Here is a 19487-nt window from a genome sequence, read left to right as displayed (position 1 = left end):
AAGTTACAATGAGCGCCTCCGGGGGATGTACATATGAAACACACACACAAGCTGTAAATGGCGTCAGTCACAATAATCAGCCCTTGTGGAATAAACATCAAAGCAATTCATAATGTGGGGATAGTTAAGAACCTATTTTACACACAGGAGTGGAGAGACAAACTGGCCCAAGAACCCCATCGTTTTTTTAACCAAAAACTCATTTAAGTCTTATTAAAAAAACCTTTCCTCTTTTTCTGTTCAACTGGACTGGAGCTTTTAAATCATTCTTGTGTAGTTCTCCCCACTCCTTTGCTGAGTATTGTAAGGGAATAAAGACCCAATATCATTATATATATATATATATGAAAGAGGATCTAATTGATTTTTCTCTTAATTTTAATGCTTCCCACCTCCTCACTCCCCTTACAGGTTGGGTCACCGTAGCTTTCTTAATCTTTGGAGATTACTCTTGCGTGATTTGAAGAGACGTCAATTGCCTTTTAAATCCTTTCATTTCAACTCGTTTAAATATTTTGGCCCATTGCTGGAGTTAATGATGATGAATAGGATTAAGATTAAACACTTAATAAGCATAAGGAGAAAAAAATCTTTCATTTCCAGTGTACAGAATAAAACTCCTGATCCCTTGTTCTTTCCCTCTGTTTTAACGCTGCTGTGTTCTGTTTCCCTGCCACCTATCCTCCTTTGTTCTCTTTCTTTAGCTCCACCACTTCTGATCACAGGGATGTAAATAAGAATGCTGTGACTGATACCAGGAGACACTGAGTCAAGCCCTTCCAAGCAAGCAGTACATTTGTATTCTCTCTGACGATGCCTAGGAACATAAAAAGACCCACACTGGATCAGACCTGTCTAGTCCAACCTTCCGCTCACAAAAGGACCAGTAACTTCCCTCTGGGAAGCTTACCACTGGGACATGAGAGTAGTTACACCCTCTGTCTCATATTCTCCAGCAATGATACACAAAGTCCTACTGCCTGTGCCTCTGGTGGTAAAAGCCATCTTGACTTACAGTTATTGATGACTACTGTCGTTGTCATCACCACCACCACCACCACCACCACCACCACCACCATCATCATCATCATCACCATCATCATCATCATCATCATCATCATCATCATCATCATCATCATCATCATCATCATCATCATCATCATCATCATCATGTGCTGTCCAGTGAATTCTAACTTGTGACAGCTCTTTTCAGGGTTTTCTAGGCAGAGAATACTCAGCAATGGTTTACTATTCATTTCTTTGGGAGCAATCCTGGTACTGTGCAACTTGCCCAAGAGTACATAAGTTGGAGGCATGTGAGGATCAAACCCTGAGCTATGGCCTTATGCTCTGAATTTATCCCTTTTTTAAAAAAAGTCTTTCAGGTTGGTAGCCATCACTACTTCACGTGGCAGTGAAACTGCACAGATCAACTCTACATTCTCTAAAGAATTGCTTCCTTTTATATATCCTGGATATCTCACCTTTTAACTTCAAAACTGATGCTTCTGGTCATTTTCTCCCAGACTACTTTCCATATACCATGCATGATTTAATTTACTTTTGTTTTATCACAGATTTAAAGAAGTTAGTCACTAGAGACATGATGCTCTTCTATACCAAACCAGACACTGGTATCTCTGGTTTAGTTTTGTCTACACTGAGTATCAGTGTCTCTCCAGACTTTCAAGGGTTGCAATCTTTCTAGAGAGCTCAGTGAGTTGGATATCTGGCTATGGAGTTAGGGGTTGGTAGTTCAGTTGTTCACTATGCCTCCATGGAGAAAAGCCAGCCTTGATTAAGCTGCACAATCCCAGGGTGTCCCCAGAAGCAAGGAATGGTAAGCCATGCCTAATTACTGTATGCCTAGAAAACCCTGGAAAGAGTTGTCATAATTCAAAATCAACTTAACCCATGCAATTCTCAGTGCTGCCTAGAAAATGCTGGCAATTGAACCTGGGAGGTTCCATGCTGGATCACTGAGCCACAGAACCCCTTTGTTGCAGATGGAGAGGTGAGCACAGGTTATCATCCAACTTTTTACCATCAAAGTGAATGCCATGTTCTACAGAAGCAATAACTGCTTGCTGCAGTCTGCAGGTGGTGCTGTGACGAGCAACTCCCTTAGGAAATAGGTTTCCACATGGTCACGGTTCCGTAGAAATTGGGCTACAACTCCCAGAATGCCCAATTTAGCCCACTGGCCATGCTGACGGGGGATCCTGGGAGCAGGAGTTCAAGCTAATGGACTGTTGTAATCTCTGTTGTATTGCCAGTACCCTGGTAGCTCTTGGCAGTTAGAATTGAGTTTCTCCTCTTTGCATTGATTGCACTCTTTTGATTCATCTCTTTGATTGAGTTTGTTCTTGTCAAATATGAGTGATCCAATGTACAGCCTTCTGACAGTGGTGAACTGAGGGCAAAAGCAGACTTTTTAGATAGCCCATGATTAGGGTTGAAAGCATGCTAATGCTGGAGAGCTGTGATCTAAGTCAACATTTATATGTGAGAAATCAGAACATTTTGTAGTTGAGATTACAACAATTGCAAAATTAAGCAGGCTAATGTGAAAATTGAGTGAGATGTGAAAAGCTCCTGCTGTGGACCCAAATGTTTTTGCTTGCTAAGGAATTCCCTTTTCTCGTGATGCGTTATCTGAACTTTTAAACCTGAGAACCATAGAAGGATGAAGCAAAGAGTGGACGAAGACAGGAAATGATGTCTGAATGGTGCAGAAAGAGTTGCCCTAGTGAGCACTTCCTGGGAGTTCCATTCAGGCTTTAAGTTAAGACAGAAAGATCTCCAGGGCTATCATAGCATTTTTATTCTCCAAAACATTCTAAAGGAAAGAAATGAAATAAAAATGTAGAACACTTCAGATTTTAAAAATAGGATGCATTTCACTTTGCATCATTATCAAGCTCTGCCTCAGTCACTGTTCTTTCTTTGGAGGGGTGTTGAGCACCAGGCTTCTAGAATACAATAAAATAAACATCATAATTCTGGAATTGAACACTGCATTTCTGAAGGAACAATGCACTGTTGTATAAAATGTGTGCTTCATGCACATATTCAACTGCTCTCCGCTATGAAGATGCTGGTACGTGCTGCTACTCGTATGTGAGCCTTGTTGTGCACTTTGTCACATTATATATGAATTGTGTGCTATTCAAAATTGCCTTTAAACAGCAGCACTTTGCCATTAGCAGTGACTTTGTCACTTCTGCCAATGAAGAGCTGTGCAGCAGGATTTCAGCCAACATCTGTTTAGGAGGGAATACATGAAATCAATACTGTTTTTCTCACATGTACACACATATATTATTTTGCAGTTGTTACACACAAGGGCTGCCCCATGGCCTCACCAAAGCCCATCCCCTAGTCTCAGCCCTGAAGCTGTCACCATATCCTGCACACTAATCGAACAATCCTCTCCTCCAGTTCTTGTCTCCAGAGATTTGCTTCCATTACTAGGTCAGATTCCAACTGATGCCTGGACACCCTATGTAAAACACAGGGAAGAAGACAAAATTACACATATGCATAGGGCCAAAATCTTACTGAAGTATGAAGAGATTTGAATGGTTCTGAACTAAGTGGCTAATGTTGGCTCATTATTTTTGAAATCTGCCCTTTTTGGACTCTGGGTTTCTATTAGCCTCTCATACATCAAAGAAATACTGTGTGTGTTTCAAATGGGTGAAAAGCAGCAAGGTGTATAAAAGCACACATAAATCAGAGAAGCATGGAAATTGGGAAAGTAGTAGGTGAGCAGTATGTTCAGTTTTAGAGTTTTTAATTTCTTTCTTTCCCGACAGTGAGAGAATCAGCTCTGGCTTCATTTATCTCTCACTTGTTACATTGTTGTTGTTGTTTCTTTTATTTGAATTGATCAATGTTTCATGAAATGTTTTCTGTCCCATTCAAATGGCCATGTATCTCAGCAAGCTGCTGCTTACTGTGAGCCACTAAGAGCAGTCTTCTGTGGAAAATGAGCATACTGTATAGATAAAGTTTGCCCATCTCTCCTTCACTTACCTTAGTCTCCTTAATGTGGACAGACCCAGAATTAGAACACAAGGCTAATTCTTTAAATAACTAATGCATTCAAATGATAAGCCTCTCATCTGTACATCCTTCATAAGCTTCTTTTAAGCAAATCCCCAACACTTCTACGTAAGAGGGATTAGGCGTTCCCTTCAGCAAACTGCTGGCAGGTGACGCATCCCTGAGCTGGTCCCTCTTGTCATAACGGACTGCAGCATTTTATTTTCCTGGCTGCCTTTATCCCATATCATCCCAATTGGGCCTATTAAATCAGAACTAGCACCTTGGATGCCGGAAAGGTGCTCATCATCGTCACGGCACGCTGCCAGCAGGTAAAATGTCACCACTATCAGTCCCGACATCCATCACCTTAATGAGTGGCAAAAATCAATTCATAATTGACAAAAACATTTTTAATCAACGTATGAGGCATTTGAAGCCGGGCAGCAGTTCATTTTCCATCCCCATTTATATGAGGTGAAACTGGGGGCGCACGTGTAAGCACGCAAAGTTTCAGAACTGTTCTTCCAAACAAAAGCATGAAGGGGAAAATGCTTATTTACCAGTGGTGTAAGGAGAAGGAAAACTCTGATTCCAAACCTCCACTGCCTTGTGGCTATATCCACCGATGGAAAAGGCTTCAGGAGTTAACCTCGAGGCAAAATCCGGAGCTGGAGTCCCGTAGGCAGTTGTGTCGTTCTGTCAACTCCTGCGACGTCGCTGGAACCAGTTGTATTGGCTCTTGCCTTTCCATTGGACCATTTCAGCAACGTGGAGTGGGGGGGATCTGCTGGTTGGGTAACAGCCTATTCCTCCATATTATTTTACCCAGACTTCGTGCCCTGGAGAGGACACTCCAGCTTCACGTACAGCATCAAAGCACTAGACGCTCTTCCAAGTCCTCCATACAGAGCACGTTACCATAGTCTCTCGAGACTGAAGAATGCCTATGATGATGATGAACACCCACTATTGGTATTTAGGATTTTAAATATCTGTGTGTGTTTTATTTTTTAATTTGAGGAAAGCAAAGTTGAGGCACAGTATAGCTCTCCTGTAGGAAATGCAAACAGCTGCTGGTAGAAGAGATTATGTACCTGCAGAAATGAAAGAGGTTTAACATCTCATAGGTAAGCCATCAAATAAATAGCTTTTCTTACAGGACATTTTCCTCTTTTCTTAATTTTACTGTTTCCCATATTCATACTTCCCTAACCTTTTTTTTAATGAATTTCATTGAGCATTAGCTTAAATATTTGCATCTGGGATGGCACAGCCATTACAGTACGTGGAGCACGGTCTTACCTCAAGAGTCCGGCTACCCCAGCCCTACCATTTCTCCCTGTTTCCTTGCTGGAGGAAGAGGCCCTCTGTTTGCAGATCTTTGCATGTATGCAAATACTTTCCTGCCTGCCTTCTTTGCTCTGCGTGCATATGAGAGTGTGCATTTATGAACATGAGAAGGCAAGCATCATTAGAAAAGACAACAGTGTTGGAAAAGCTAAAGTAGCAGGAAAAGAGGAAGACTAAATACGGGATTGCTTGACTCTCTAAAGGAAGCCACAACCTAGAGTTTGCAAGTGCTGAGCAAGAACTGTTGAGGAAAAAGAGATTTTGGAGATCACTTTTTCATACAGCAACTTGATGGCACATCATAACAATTTATAAACACCCATTTTTGCCCAAGGCACTTCTCACAATTTGTTGCCTTCTGTCCTATAAATTGCAGTGGGCACTAGCCATTGCTGGGATGAGGTTAAAAACCAGACTTCTTTCACTTAGATGATTATTTGTTTTGTTCAGTCGTTTAGTCATGTCCGACTCTTCGTGACCCCATGGACCAGAGCACGCCAGGCCCTCCTATCTTCCACCGCCTCCCGGAGTTGTGTCAAATTCATGTTGGTTGCTTCGATGACACTGTCCAACCATCTCATCCTCGGTCGTCCCCTTCTCCTCTTGCCTTCACACTTTCCCAACATCAAAGTCTTTTCCAAGGAGTCTTCTCTTCTCATGAGATGGTCAAAGTACTGGAGCCTCAGCTTCACGATCTGTCCTTCCAATGAGCACTCGGGGCTGATTTCCTTTAGAATTGATAGGTTTGTTCTCTTTGCAGTCCAGGGAACTCTCAAGAGTCTCCTCCAGCACCACAATTCAAAGGCATCAATTCTTCAGCGGTCAGCTTTCTTTATGGTCCAGGAGTAAGCAGAAATCTGTAGCTTCAGGAGTGGGCATCTAATTTCATATATTCCTTTCCTAACTCTGTCCAGCTACAGCCTTCTCAGTTCGCAACCATACTCCAATATGGCAGAAAATGTGAATCAATTGTGATCCAAAGAAATTCTCTCCATTGTTTCCATATGACCAAATTTTGTTTCAAAGTCCTGTGACAGGAAAGGTATCATGCAACTGCTTCTTTAAGTCCTATCGGGGCTGTGAAATCCAGCTGTGCTTGGTATAGACTGAATTTTCCTGGATTTGAGCACTTCATTGTAATGAATTCTTCACATTAGAATGGTTGCTTTAAGCTATAATCTTAAGTGTACTTAGTACATGTCCAGACTGACCCTTTTGGTGAGGGCTGGTGCAGTCTAAATAGAGTAAATTAAGAGAAGAATAGGAGGGATATATTTAATGTGATCCTCATATCCAAAAGGCACAGAGAGGGGGGGGGGCAAGCTATGTGTGGCCATGAATGGGGGGGGGAGAGCAGACAGATGTCCCTCTGCCCTTTGTGCTCCTGTTTGGCTACACCAGTTTGGAGAGGTGGAAGGAAGGAGGAGTAGGCAGAGATAAAGAAGCAGGTTACACAGAGAAAGGGGTGTGTGCAATCTTCCACTGCCCTCCAGATCTGGCCAGTGGAAACAAAAGAAAAGAATCCTCCCCTTTTCACCTTGTGTTGTTCACATATACATATGCACACACATTAACACGAAGAGACAGGAATCGCTTGGAGGGCTCAAAGCTGATTAATAAGGAAAGCGGGTGTGTGCACACCTCTCCGTTTGCACTTTGCCTTCCATCCACACTAGCACTTCTTTGCACCTCTCCTTCCATACAACAGACAGGGCCCCACAAAAAAAGAGGAGGAAAAAAGAAGAAGCAACAACATATCTTTCTTTGATTTCTTACACATTCAATTTGCCAATATTCTGGCTTGTTTATTAAACACATGACGGTACTGGAAATTCAAACCGGAAGGAGCTTTGGCAGCTGAAAGGCTTGATTTTAGTTAGAGATGGGGGTATCTGTATCCGTATATTAATATGAATATCCCATCCCCATGCAGCTGGAGTTAACGAGGGTCCTTGGGACAGGACCATCCACTCACACCTCTGCCAGCAGCAGCAGCTCTGCTCATCCTTCCAATAGCTCTTCGCATCCCAGTCAGCTAGCCACTCCTGGTGGAGGGACAAGTCTCCCTGCAAGCCTGCTGAGTGGCTAGCCGAGTGGCGGTCCGGAGTGATTGGAAGGAAGAGAGGGGCTGCCGCCACTGCAGCTGGACACAGGAGTGGATGGTCTGGCCCCAAGGGCTGGACCCTCATTAACTCCAGCTGCATGGGGATATTCGTATACAAATACCCCCATCTCTAATTTACTCTGTTCCCAGCAACTGCACACACTTGGAATGGGTGGAACTAGAGCACACCAACCCACACCAAAAAAAAAACTAGAAGCCCATGACAGGTACAGATTGGGGTGACCTGGAATCAAATGGGTGCAAATCAATCCACTTGTCATGTGGACACCAGAAGAAAGGGTGGACACAGCAACATAATATATGGGAGGAGGGAACAAATGCCTGACTGGACAGACTCTTAGGTCCTGGTCACACAAGTGAAATGTTTTCTAGTTCTTCCAATACTTTCCATACCTCTGTAGTACTGAATCGAAGTTATGTGGTTTATATCCCAGGATGAATTTTCCAAGAACTTACCCATTTATTCCCTCCTATTTGAATCATTATGGCTGGCTATTATCGATACATCAATACATCAGAAACAAGTCTCCTTGGTGCATGACACAGCTTTCATCCTGTCCTGTGTACCCACAGCTATCATTTCCAGCCCCTTTTGTTGCTGCTGCAATGAAACCCCACAAGGAAGGGACGTACCCACACACAGGATGGAAACCAGAGGGAACCTTGATCGGAAAGGGGTTTCTGTTTAGGAAAGTGTCCCTCTATTGCACAGGCTGCTCCTGCAGAAATGCCTTGCACACAATGGACTTGGGGTATCCACATAGCAATAATGGCAATCACCCCCCCCCCGTGACATTGGCACACCAATGTTCCATTGTTTCATTGCACAGAAAAGAAAAAATGTATATTACTCACCAGTAATGTAATAGTGTTCTCCCCCCCCCCCCGGTGGCGTACTTTTACTAATGTATGGATATATCAGGCAATTTAAAAAAAAGTGTGTGCTGCAGTAATGGCAGCCACTTTCCCGGCTGCAATTCTGAAAAGATGCAGGGCAGGTTGTGCACACAGGCAATATAAGTAAGGAATTCTTACAGCAAAGGTACAAAACAGCACACCCCTCCTGGTGATGGGAAAATGTTCCACAGTTACACTGCTAGGTGGGAAAATGTCTCAATCTTGACTCTGCGTACTGTGACCAGGAAAAAAAATACCAACATAACTGGTGGATAACTACGTAACATTTCTTTTGTATGGCCAGGGCCTTCGTTAGGTATAAGTCACATTAAAATTGTTTAAACATAACTATTGCTTTAGGCCTTACACTGTCTCTTATACAAAGTCAGCTTAGTATGGGAAAATGGAGAGCAAAAAAGAAGTAATCTAAAAAGACAACACTTTATCCTGCCTCTGATAGGCATAGTATGTTTTTTTTTACTCATGCAATGGAGTCATGATCTATACAATTCAGGAAGACTCATTCAGTGGCTAAATTCAAACAGAAAGAAGAAGTCTCACTCAGTGGGAAGATGGCAGATCATCATCAAGTAGACAAAAGACTGCAGAATTTGCAGCCTTCAAAACATTCATTTAACTTGTCAAAGAAGACTTCAAACTGGACACCTTTGCCTTGTAAGCAGAGGAGAGAAGACCTGAATCAGCTCAATTTGAGCTGATGTTGCCCTGATATGAAACGGTGCACGTCTCTCTTAGTGACTGGTTGCTGCACAAGGGCTGTACTTGGTCTGAGTTTTGATGCCAGTACAAATTCAAACGCGTGCTTCAAACTGCATCAAGCTTGTTTCAAACTACATTACGCCACATCAATGTATATGATGTCTTCCAAGCTCGCTTTCTCTCTTTGTACCAGCTATAGCTTTGTACCAGCTGAGCTCATTTGGGGAATCAGCCAGAATCTGACTTTGATTAGAACTTATTGCTACTGTGAGAGAAGTGGAGAATCACAGGCTATAGAAAGAAGCTTTAGAGGAACTTTGCCAAAGGCGTTATATAAAAATGCAACATACAGCTTGGTATAGACGGAAGAAAGAAATGGTTATGAAACAGTGTCTAAACTGAATTACAGCTGCACAGCAGAGGAATGATGGTGTATAACAAACAGTAGGTCGAAACAATGGCCAAAAGAATTGGATGAACCACGACCAACACCCATTGAAAGCAAAAAGGGGATTGTTGGTTGACCAAGTAAGGTGTGTTTGCTGGTTGGTTTATTTAGTTTCATTTGTAGGCGGTCTTTTTTCCAACAAGGGACTCAAATCAGGCTGAATCCACTGATGTGGTCACATTTTAAATTTTCCATAAAGGGAATGAATGGGTCAAATAAATTTTTTATTACAAATATTTTTATCCCACCTTTCTCCTTAAAAAGGACCCAAGGTGCCTTGTTGTTGTTGTTGTTGTTGTTTAGTTGTTAAGTCATGTCTGACTCTTCGTGACCTCATGGACCAGAGCACACCAGGCCCTCCTGTCTTCCACTGCTTCCAGGAGTTGAGTCAAATTCATGCTGGTAGCTTCGATGACACTGTCCAACCATCTCGCCCTCTGTCGTCCCCTTCTCCTCTTATCTTCACACTTTCCCAACATCAGGGGCTTTTCCAGGGAGTCTTCTCTTCTCATGAGATGGCCAAAGTACTGGATCCAAAGTATTTAGGATCTGTGCTTCCAGTGAGGACTCAGGGTTGATTTCCTTAAAAATGGGTAGGATTGTTTTCTTTGCAGTCCAGGGGACTCTCAAGAGTCTCCTCCAGCACCACAATTCAAAAGCATAAATTCTTCAGTGGTCAGCCTTATTTATGGTCCAGCTCTCACTTCCATACATCGCTACTGGAAAAACCATAGCTTTGACTATGCAGACCTTTGTCGGCAAAGCGATACCTCTGCTTTTTAAGATGCTGTCTAGGTTTGTCATCATTTTCCTCCCAAGAAGCAGGCGTCTTTTAATTTCGTGGCTGCTGTCACCATCTGCAGTGATGATGGAGCCCAAGAAAGTAAAATCTATCACTGCCTCCATATCTCCCCCTTCTATTTGCCAGGAGGTGATGGGACCAGTGGCCAAGATCTTAGGGTTTTTTTTATGTTGAGCTTCAGACGATTTTTTGTGCTCTTCTTTTTCACCCTCATTAAGAGGTTCTGTAATTCCTCCTCACTTTCGACCATCAGAGTGGTAACATCAGCATATCTGAGATTGTTGATATTTCTTCTGGCAATCTTACTTCCAGCTTGGGATTCTTCCAGTCCTGCCTTTCGCATGATTTATTCTTCATATAATTTAAATAAGCAGGGAGACAGTATTTTCCTTTGCAGCATTGGACTTTCCTTTCACTTCCAGGCATATCCGCAGCTGAGCATCCTTTCGATTTTGGCCACTTCATTAGCTCTGGAGCTACCCGTACTCAAGACAACAGTTTAATGATAAAACAGTAAGCATACAAATATTTTAAAAGAATTTAAAAAGCATTATATTAAAAATGATAAATAAAATCAATACTAAAACATATTTAAAAACACAGAACACAACAATATATTTTTGAAAAATATCTCAGGTCACCAGTATTTAAGGAAAATCCTGCCTGAAGTTTTTTCCTGCTTGCAGAAGGACAGGAAACATGGGGGACAGCCTAGCGTCCTGTGAGAGGGAGTTCCAGAGCATGGGAGCAGCCACAGAGAAGGCCCTCTCCTATGTCCCCACCAAGGGCAATTGTGAGGGTGGTGGAATAGAGAGAAAGGCCTCACCTGATGATATTAATTGCCGTGCAGGCTCCTAGAGGGAGATGCAATCTTTTGGATAGCTTGGACTCAAGCCGTTTAGGGCTTTATAGATTAAAACCAGAATTTTGAAATGGGACCAGAAGCAGATTGCAGCCAGTGGAGCTACTGTAACAGGGGAGTTTATTTTAAACCTGAATACCATAGATTTGCTACTGAAGAAATAAACCTTACCTGTTGCAAGCATGCACTGTCCAAATACCTCATTCTCTCTAGCAGGTTTTTTTTTTAAAGTTTCTAATCCTCTTTCTGATGGTTTCGTGTTATCAGCAGCATATACTAGGGGAAAGTGCAGAGGATGATGATGCTGGAATGCCATCTGGGCACCTTGGCACAATTGCCATTATTTGCAGGGAGAAGATATGCAAGTTTTTTTTTCCCTAAGCAAGTTGCTGGCTTTGATTGGACCACTTGGCATCTTTGCATGTGATTGCAAGGGGAATGTCTGGGAAATGCATCAATGGCTGGCATCTGCTTTGGGTACCTTTTGCACCACTGCCAGTATTTGCAAGGGAAATAATGGGGGAGGTTGCAATCATACTTGGACTGCCTGATCCTATTGGCACTCCTGCCTCTCATTGAAAATGAAGCAATATGGAGACGTAGCAATGTTTGTGCCTCTTGGCACTTCATTTGGATGTTGCAAGGGAAGCTGTGGGGGAAAAGTAGATGCATCATTGCTGTCCACAATGCCAGTGTTTGCAAGGGAAAGCATCCAGAGGCTGCAATGATACCCAGCAACCATCTGGGAGCTTTGGCAGTTTTGCAGGTGTTCACAAAGTTGCCTTTTGAGAATATATCTCCCCCACACCCCCACATTGCAGCCACTGATCAAAAGCTAAAGTTTTGAGTGCAAACTTGTATGTGTTGTGTTACATAAATAGCATGTGCTTGCTTCCAAATGGCTCACATGCTTCTGGAATTTAAGCAGCACCGAAGGAACACAAAATTGCAGCCTCTCCAGGAGAATTTATGTTTCTTCTGTTATAAATTGAAATATTATTAGGTCATCCTCTCCTCTCCATGCTGCATCTGGCTTTCTCCTGACAGCATATTCTCTCGTGTTTTGTCCAGTCTAATTTTCAATCTGAAGTTACAAAGCTAACTCTCTTGATTCTGGCATTCAGTGCAGCTGCTTGCTGGAGTCTCTCTCTCTCTCTCTTTCTCTCTCTCTCTCTCTCTCTCTCTCTCTCTCTCTCTCTCTCTCTCTCTGTGTGTGTGTGTGTGTGTGTGTGTGTGTGTGTGTGTGTGTGTGTGTGTGTGTGTGTGTGTGTGTGTGTGTGTGTGTGATCATAGCAAAATTCTGTTCATACAGAATTATCCTCTCCCTTCTAGAGCTTGGTATACCATGACCCTTAACAGTTTTCTTGAAATAAGCTCAAAGATGTTGAGCAGATATATTTGCATCAATGGGAGGCTAAGGTGTATAACACAGCAGATCCTTGGGAGGTCTGAATAAGAAGGGTTGGTGTGGTTTGCCAACTGGCCCAAAGTCTGTCAGTCTTCAGGGGCAGAGGTGCTGGAATGATCACAAAGATAAGCCAAGAATTAGGACAAGTATGTAGGCTGAAGTTCAAGGAAAATGTCATCATCATCCATCTCAGAACTGCAAAGCTGGAAGAGACCCTATGAATCCTTGAGTCCAACCCCTGTCAAGGAGGCACAGTGGGGAATCGAACTCCCAACCTCTGGCTCTGCAGCCAGCTACCTAAACCACTGAGCTATACAGCAATACTAAAAGGAGAATAGCAAAGGTCTTTCACAAAGCAGCTACTATAATATAATTGTTGCAATCAGAATAAGAAAGGTTAGTGCGTAACTGAGCACACATATCAGATTTCCAGGACTCCAGTTTTATTTGTAGCAAAGAATAATTTGTAGACCTCACGGTTATCACAGCAATAATGAGAAGAGATGTTCTCACTCTTCTCATCTCCTCCCCTGGTGAATATGGTATCCTAGGAAACCATGTGAGAACTCAGAAACCATCTAGTTGTATATGCCTTTAATAGTTCCTCTATTTATGAACAGGTTTTTTTTTCGGGGGGGGGGAGAGACATAGTGAGCAACAGTTGATATGACAGACAAAATTTAGACTGCGGCTGTAATCCTGTCAAATCATCTAGGCCTGGGTACAACCTCAAAAATGACTTACTGATTTGGTCCCTTCATATCTCAGCCCGACCCCATGAGTACAGCTCATTAAGATGACCAACCAAGCCTTAGGGCTTATTCATATGATTGCCAATTTGATTTCTTATTTAATTCATGCAGAACTGTGTGTGCATAAAGACTGCATGTGCGTTCACAGCCCTAACTTTCAGCCTGTATGGTTTCCTGGAGTTCATGCAGCGGGAGCAAGGAGTCCCTAACCAGGGGGCAATAGCCATATACCCTGGACTTTGTCCTTTTGCCTTGTCTTTAGCCTGTTTTTCCATATCCTCTGGCCATCATTTTGTATGGGCGGCTGCCAAGCCAGGACCTCCCATAAACACACAGAACAGCTCTTGCCTTAATGAGTGTGGGATTCAACAGGTTCCTTCTGTTTCCATTTCTTTTCTGTTTTGGCTTTTAGCAGCTTCATATGAATGTGAATGTGCTGCAAATATGGCATATGTGGACAGGTGGCTCCTTTGGATCTCACTGGATCACACAGATACCTCTGTCCTATCCATGTGGTCAGTCAGTTGCCAGTGAACCCACGGGGGGGGGGGAACCAAATACTTCAGGCTACTTTTTGATTTTTTAAAAAAAGCCCAGCTATGAAACTGAATTAAGGCAACAGCCGGCTAGCCTAGAGTAAGCATCTGAGAAAATTATCCCACCATTTAGCCTGCTGACCAAGGAGGACCATCTGGGGTGTGGAGGTGGTGCTGGAAGAGGAGACAGAAGATAATGGATATAATTTTTAAATTATAAATTGAAGTTATCTTGTGCATCCCTTGAAGAAGTTGCACTGTTGTACTCTGTCAAAATTCCTCAGCCAGCATGCTTATGATGAAGCAAACAATCATGTGTTCACCAATCTCCTCACATTTAGCGGGAGCACAGATTCTTAAGCCATAATCAGTAGCAGGTGAAGTGGTGGTGATAATTGATTGACCAATGGATTACATTTGTACCTCACCTTTCTACCACCAGCATCTTTACCTAAGGCATATGAGGTTCAAATAACATCCATAAGGATATCCACAAACTCATGGCCTGTCTCCAGGATGCAATAATTTTTCAGTTTCCTTTTCCTTGCTATTCTCAGGATCCCATTCAGGTTCTGTAACAGATTGTGAGATATTGCTTTCTTTGCACAGAAATATGTGCCTAATTAGGTACACAGTTTTCTTAATGCGCTCATTTTCCTATATTTTCCCCATTGGCTGAAATTGGGTTTCAGCCTTACACATGGTCTTGGAGTTAGATTCAAAAAAAACAACAACTCGTTCCTGCTCTGGACGGTATCCGAGCAATATGTCCAACAATTGCTAGGCTTTCATGATGTCCTCTGAGAGGGCAGAAGAGGCACATTTTGATATCCTGTTACTTTTGAGTGGAGAAAAGGAGGGGTTCTGAATATATTGTTCCTGGAGGTGAAAGAAAAAAGTACAGGCAATTTCTTAGGATGTGCTTGGGGACCTGAGAAGAAACATTTTTGCAGCGGAACAGACTTTTGTGGGAAGCAGAAAAGCAGTCATTATCCACAAGCACAGTTCCCTGTACGTGTTGCTTGCCAAGTTGATGGCAGCCAAGCTTGGTATTGATGAAAGCTGTTGCCATTCCACAGCTTCTGGGACATGAAATGACTTTGTGGCTTTTATCCAGTTGTCAGGGTACAGGTGTCCACTTTGGAAAAACTGATCTTCATTAGCCACTTTCTTGCTGGCCGTCTGCACTCAGAAGAGGGTCTCAGACCATGGGGAAAAGACTGCAGCCCTTGCAAGAAACCTTCTTGTATTTTTACGATACCTTGGCAGCCCAGGGACAAGTAGTATGGAACCACTCCAGGATGAGATTATCAGTTATTACGGCTGGCAGATCTTCATTCAATAAAACAGAGCGGGTGGTTTGAAGTGTAAGTAACCAACTGAAGAGAATAGGAGTTTCAGGCTTATTGATGCGTATGAAAGAAGGCCTGGCACTAATATGTCTGATTTCTTACAATACATCTGAAGGAGATATGAGTATCAGGTTTGCCTCAGTGAATCAGATGAGTTTCCTATCTTGCCATATGCCTTGGCTATAATTATTCCTTGTTGGCTCTGAAAATTTGAGAGGGATTATGGAAAAGAGTTCTACTGTGAACAGAAAAAAGTCTCCTTTATTTTGTTAGTTGCTTCAATTTTTAATAAATTAGGTACTTGAAGATTAAGAGACTTTTGAGTGTAAGGCAAAAACTTGGGATTCAAAGTGCCAGAATGGCTGTGTAATTCTTATCCAGAATTGTTCCTTTTTCTAGATGGCAATTCCTAGAATCCTCCAGGCAATATTAGGGTGTGTACAGTGCTGCCCCGCTTGACGATGACCCCACTTGATGACAAAATTGCTTGACAATGAGTTTTTTGCAATCGCTATTGCGATCGCAAAAAGATGGTTCCTATGGGTTTTTTCGCTTTATGTTGATTTTTCTGGCTCTGCAAAATGGCTTCCCTTTGCGAAATGGCTGGCTTCCCTTCACAAAATGGCTGTTTTCCGGACCCCTGCTTTGGAAGACAGCGATTTTAAACAGCTGATCGGCGGTTCTCTATGGGTGATCTTTGCTGGACGATGAGGTATTTCCCCATTGGAATGCATTAACCGGTTTTCAATGCATTCCAATGGTTTTTTTTTTCACTTGACGATGATTTCGCTTAACAGTGATTTTCCTGGAACGGATAATCGTCGTCAAGCAGGGCACCACTGTATATCTCAAAACAAAAGAAAAGTGTGCTGCATTTACACTGCCATATAGCACTTAAAGCACTCTCTGGGCAGTTTATAAGTTAATTATGAAGGCTACACACACACACACACACAGAGCGAGAGAGAGCGAGAGAGAGAGCAAGCTGGGGACTCATTTTACCAACCTCGGAAGGATAAAAGACTGAGTCAATTCTGAGCCGGTTACCTGGGATTGAACCCCAGGTCATGAGCACAGTTTTGGCTGCATGAAGCTCAGTACTTCAGTCTTCTAAGAAATTTGGGGAGTCAAGTGTTGCAGAAATGAACTGTCCAAAGCTTTGATCTCTACCAACCTTCCTCCAAGAGTTCAGATTCTGAAAATGGCAAGAGCAATACCTTGTAGAAGTGATTAGGAGAGGATTTGGTGCTTCCCGCCCCCTCCCCCCCCCGGTTCTTATCTTGCATCTGACACCATGTAGGTGAAGATTTTATATAGCAATGAAATAAAGTGATGTGAGGAGGGAGATTATTCTGCCTAATTGCTGCATGTCAAACTAATGTAAAGTTACAGGAGCAAAGTCAGAAAGGAAGATGACAACCCTAGATATACCTGCCAAAATTTGCTATTTAACATAGATATAAGAGCTTCGGGAAACCTATATTTGCATCTGATAAGCCTACACAAGCATGTGTTCAACTAACAGGGAGGAACTTCCTGAGGTCTGTGTATAGTGAGGAATTTTTGAATTTTTCCATGAAGTGCTACTATGTCTCCGTGAACCAAACCATCTTGCTATTAAGCAAACTGCTCCACTTCTCACCATCCATTTCTGTGCCAAACACACACACACACACATATATCTTCATTCTGTGGTTAATGCTTGGCTCTCCTTGGTCACCATGAAGCCCAGTTGTGGACACCTATGAAATATTCTGACTTCTGGCATAAAAAAAGGAAACAAAATCATCCCCCATCCCTCTTTTCCTTTCTAAAATGCTTTTAATTATTTTTTTTCTACCATAGCCTGAAACAATATCAAAATATATGGGTAAGGTTATTTGGACCTTTCTGCCTGTTACATGAGAACCAAAGCTATGCTGTTGATTGTAGTGAATGCAATTTGCCAATGGCGTCACCATTGTCGTTTAAATCTGCCAAGTGATGGAAGCTCATATTCATATCCCTTCCACTGGGAAATTATTGCATTCTTGGCTGATGTTCAGCTAAAATGTGCTACATCACAGTTCATTCCATCCCATTGTTTCTTGCTCAGTCCTCTTATGTTACCCAAAGTAATTCAGCTTATTCCCTCACCCTAACATATGCAGAGTGCTTCCTTTAGCCTGCATAATGTAGGAGTCTTATTATCTCCTTCCCTTGCAATAAGATTATGTATATGCTGTTGCCAACTATTTTTTTTTTTTAGTTTAACATTTCACATCATTCTTGACCTCCTACTTTCTTAAACTACATCTTGGCATCATGCGCCCCCTGAGTTTTGGTTCAGTCTGGAATTCTGTGATTTCCCCACAGTTTTTTTTTTGTTTTGTTTTGTTTTGTTGTTTTTCCCACAAATGTCAGCTACATATATTTTGCTAGAGTGGGACAAGCTCACAGAAGTGTGTGTGTGTGTGTGTGTGTGTGTGTGTGTGTGTGTGTGTGTGTGTGTGTGTGTGTGTGTGTGTGTGTGTGTGTAGACGCGCGTTGGGTGTACTCACTTGTAAAGTTGTGAGACTAGTTCCAAAGAAAGGGCAGAATGGCATAGCTGGTCATAAGTGGCTCATGACAAGAGAAGTAGTAGCATTCCACCTCCTCATGAGGAGATGGTGGATATCGCCACAGTGAACCACTGGTGCAACTTAGGGCACTGGGATAGTGTGTGAGGAAATGCTAGCTACTGTATGTAAATAGAGCTGTGTCCAGAAAAGGGAGGAAGAGAATTTTCTTTTGAAAATGATGAAAGGCAATTAAAGTTAGAGCAAAAGCTCCAACTGTGGACGTTGCTGCAACAAATTGATCAGGTGTCAGTCAGACATGACCAGGCACATGGCCAGCACCTCATCGGGCTGCTGCAACAGCTGAAGTTCTCTCTGTGTAAATATTGAACAGAAACTGGTCATTGCTTTTGAAATGATGCCATATTTTGAACTTTCCTTAGATGTCAGGAGAGGGATTTTGACACCTGAACATGTCTTCAAGAGTCCTACAAAACTTTATGGACCTCTAGGGAAAAGTCAGAAGCCTATATTCATCACAGCTGACATTTATCTCAGAAAAAAATGGTTAATTCCAGAAAAACCAGAAAATCATTTGCAATCACATCAAAATTCATATGTATCAAAGTATAATTCTTTACATGGTTGCAGTAATTCCGGGCAACATCAGCTTGTCAAATTCTACAAGCTGTATTTATCTGTTGCCTTTTATGTTCTACATGCACAAAAATCCTTCAGAGTTTGAAAACATTCTTACAGTTATGAGAAAAACTGTAGCTACAAAACTTAAAAATATATGAAAACTACACTTAAGGTAAAAGCAAATACAGAATTCAATCCAAAATACAGTAGTAATGCATTTTAAGTGTAAAAAAAGAAATGATAATGTTTCAATTACATTCTAAAAATGCTTGAGCTTATAGCCTAATAAGGCACATTTAAAGATTTAGAAATACGTATCTTAAAATATCAAAGTTCTTAAAAGTAAGAATATATAAAGTAAAAAAAGCATTTTGTAGTCTTTAAGCATATTAAAAATGACACAAAATTTTTAAATAATATTCTCACACAGCCAAGTCAGTCTTGAACCAGTTTACATCTATGGAGGAAAATTCATATTGATTGTTATTGCTGGCTTTTAAAAATAAATCTACTGTGCTGCTACATGATTGTTGCTGTTTTAAAGTATGTAGCATAGGATGAAGTTGTCTTGTGATTAGTTGAATTCCTTGTGTTGAATTCCTAGTGTGTATATCTTATTGGGATTTGAAAACCAAGCTTTTACAGAGTTAAGTACTGTGTCCTGGACAGAATAATCTGTCAGTGAGTGAGTGAGTGAGTGAGTGAGTCAATCAGTCAGTCAGTTAGTTAGTTCGTTCCTTTGTTCGTTCGTTCGTTCGTTCGTTCGTTCGTTCGTTCGTTCGTTCGTTCGTTCCTTCCTTCCTTCCTTCCTTCCTTCCTTCCTTCCTTCCTTCCTTCCTTCCTTCCTTCCTTCCTTCCTTCCAAGACATCTGTGATTTGTTTTTAGTTTTTTAATTAATAAGAGAAAAATTACAAATAACAAAATTAAAACTAAAATACAAACTCAATGGTCATCGTCATCGTTTAGTCGTTTCGTGACCCCATGGACCAGAGCACGCCAGGCCCT

The sequence above is a fragment of the Pogona vitticeps genome, chromosome 3 (assembly GCF_051106095.1).
Source record: "Pogona vitticeps strain Pit_001003342236 chromosome 3, PviZW2.1, whole genome shotgun sequence".
Taxonomy (NCBI): Eukaryota; Metazoa; Chordata; class Lepidosauria; order Squamata; family Agamidae; genus Pogona; species Pogona vitticeps.
The sequence above is the reverse complement of the archived record's forward strand: the minus strand, read 5'-3'. Positions refer to the sequence as shown.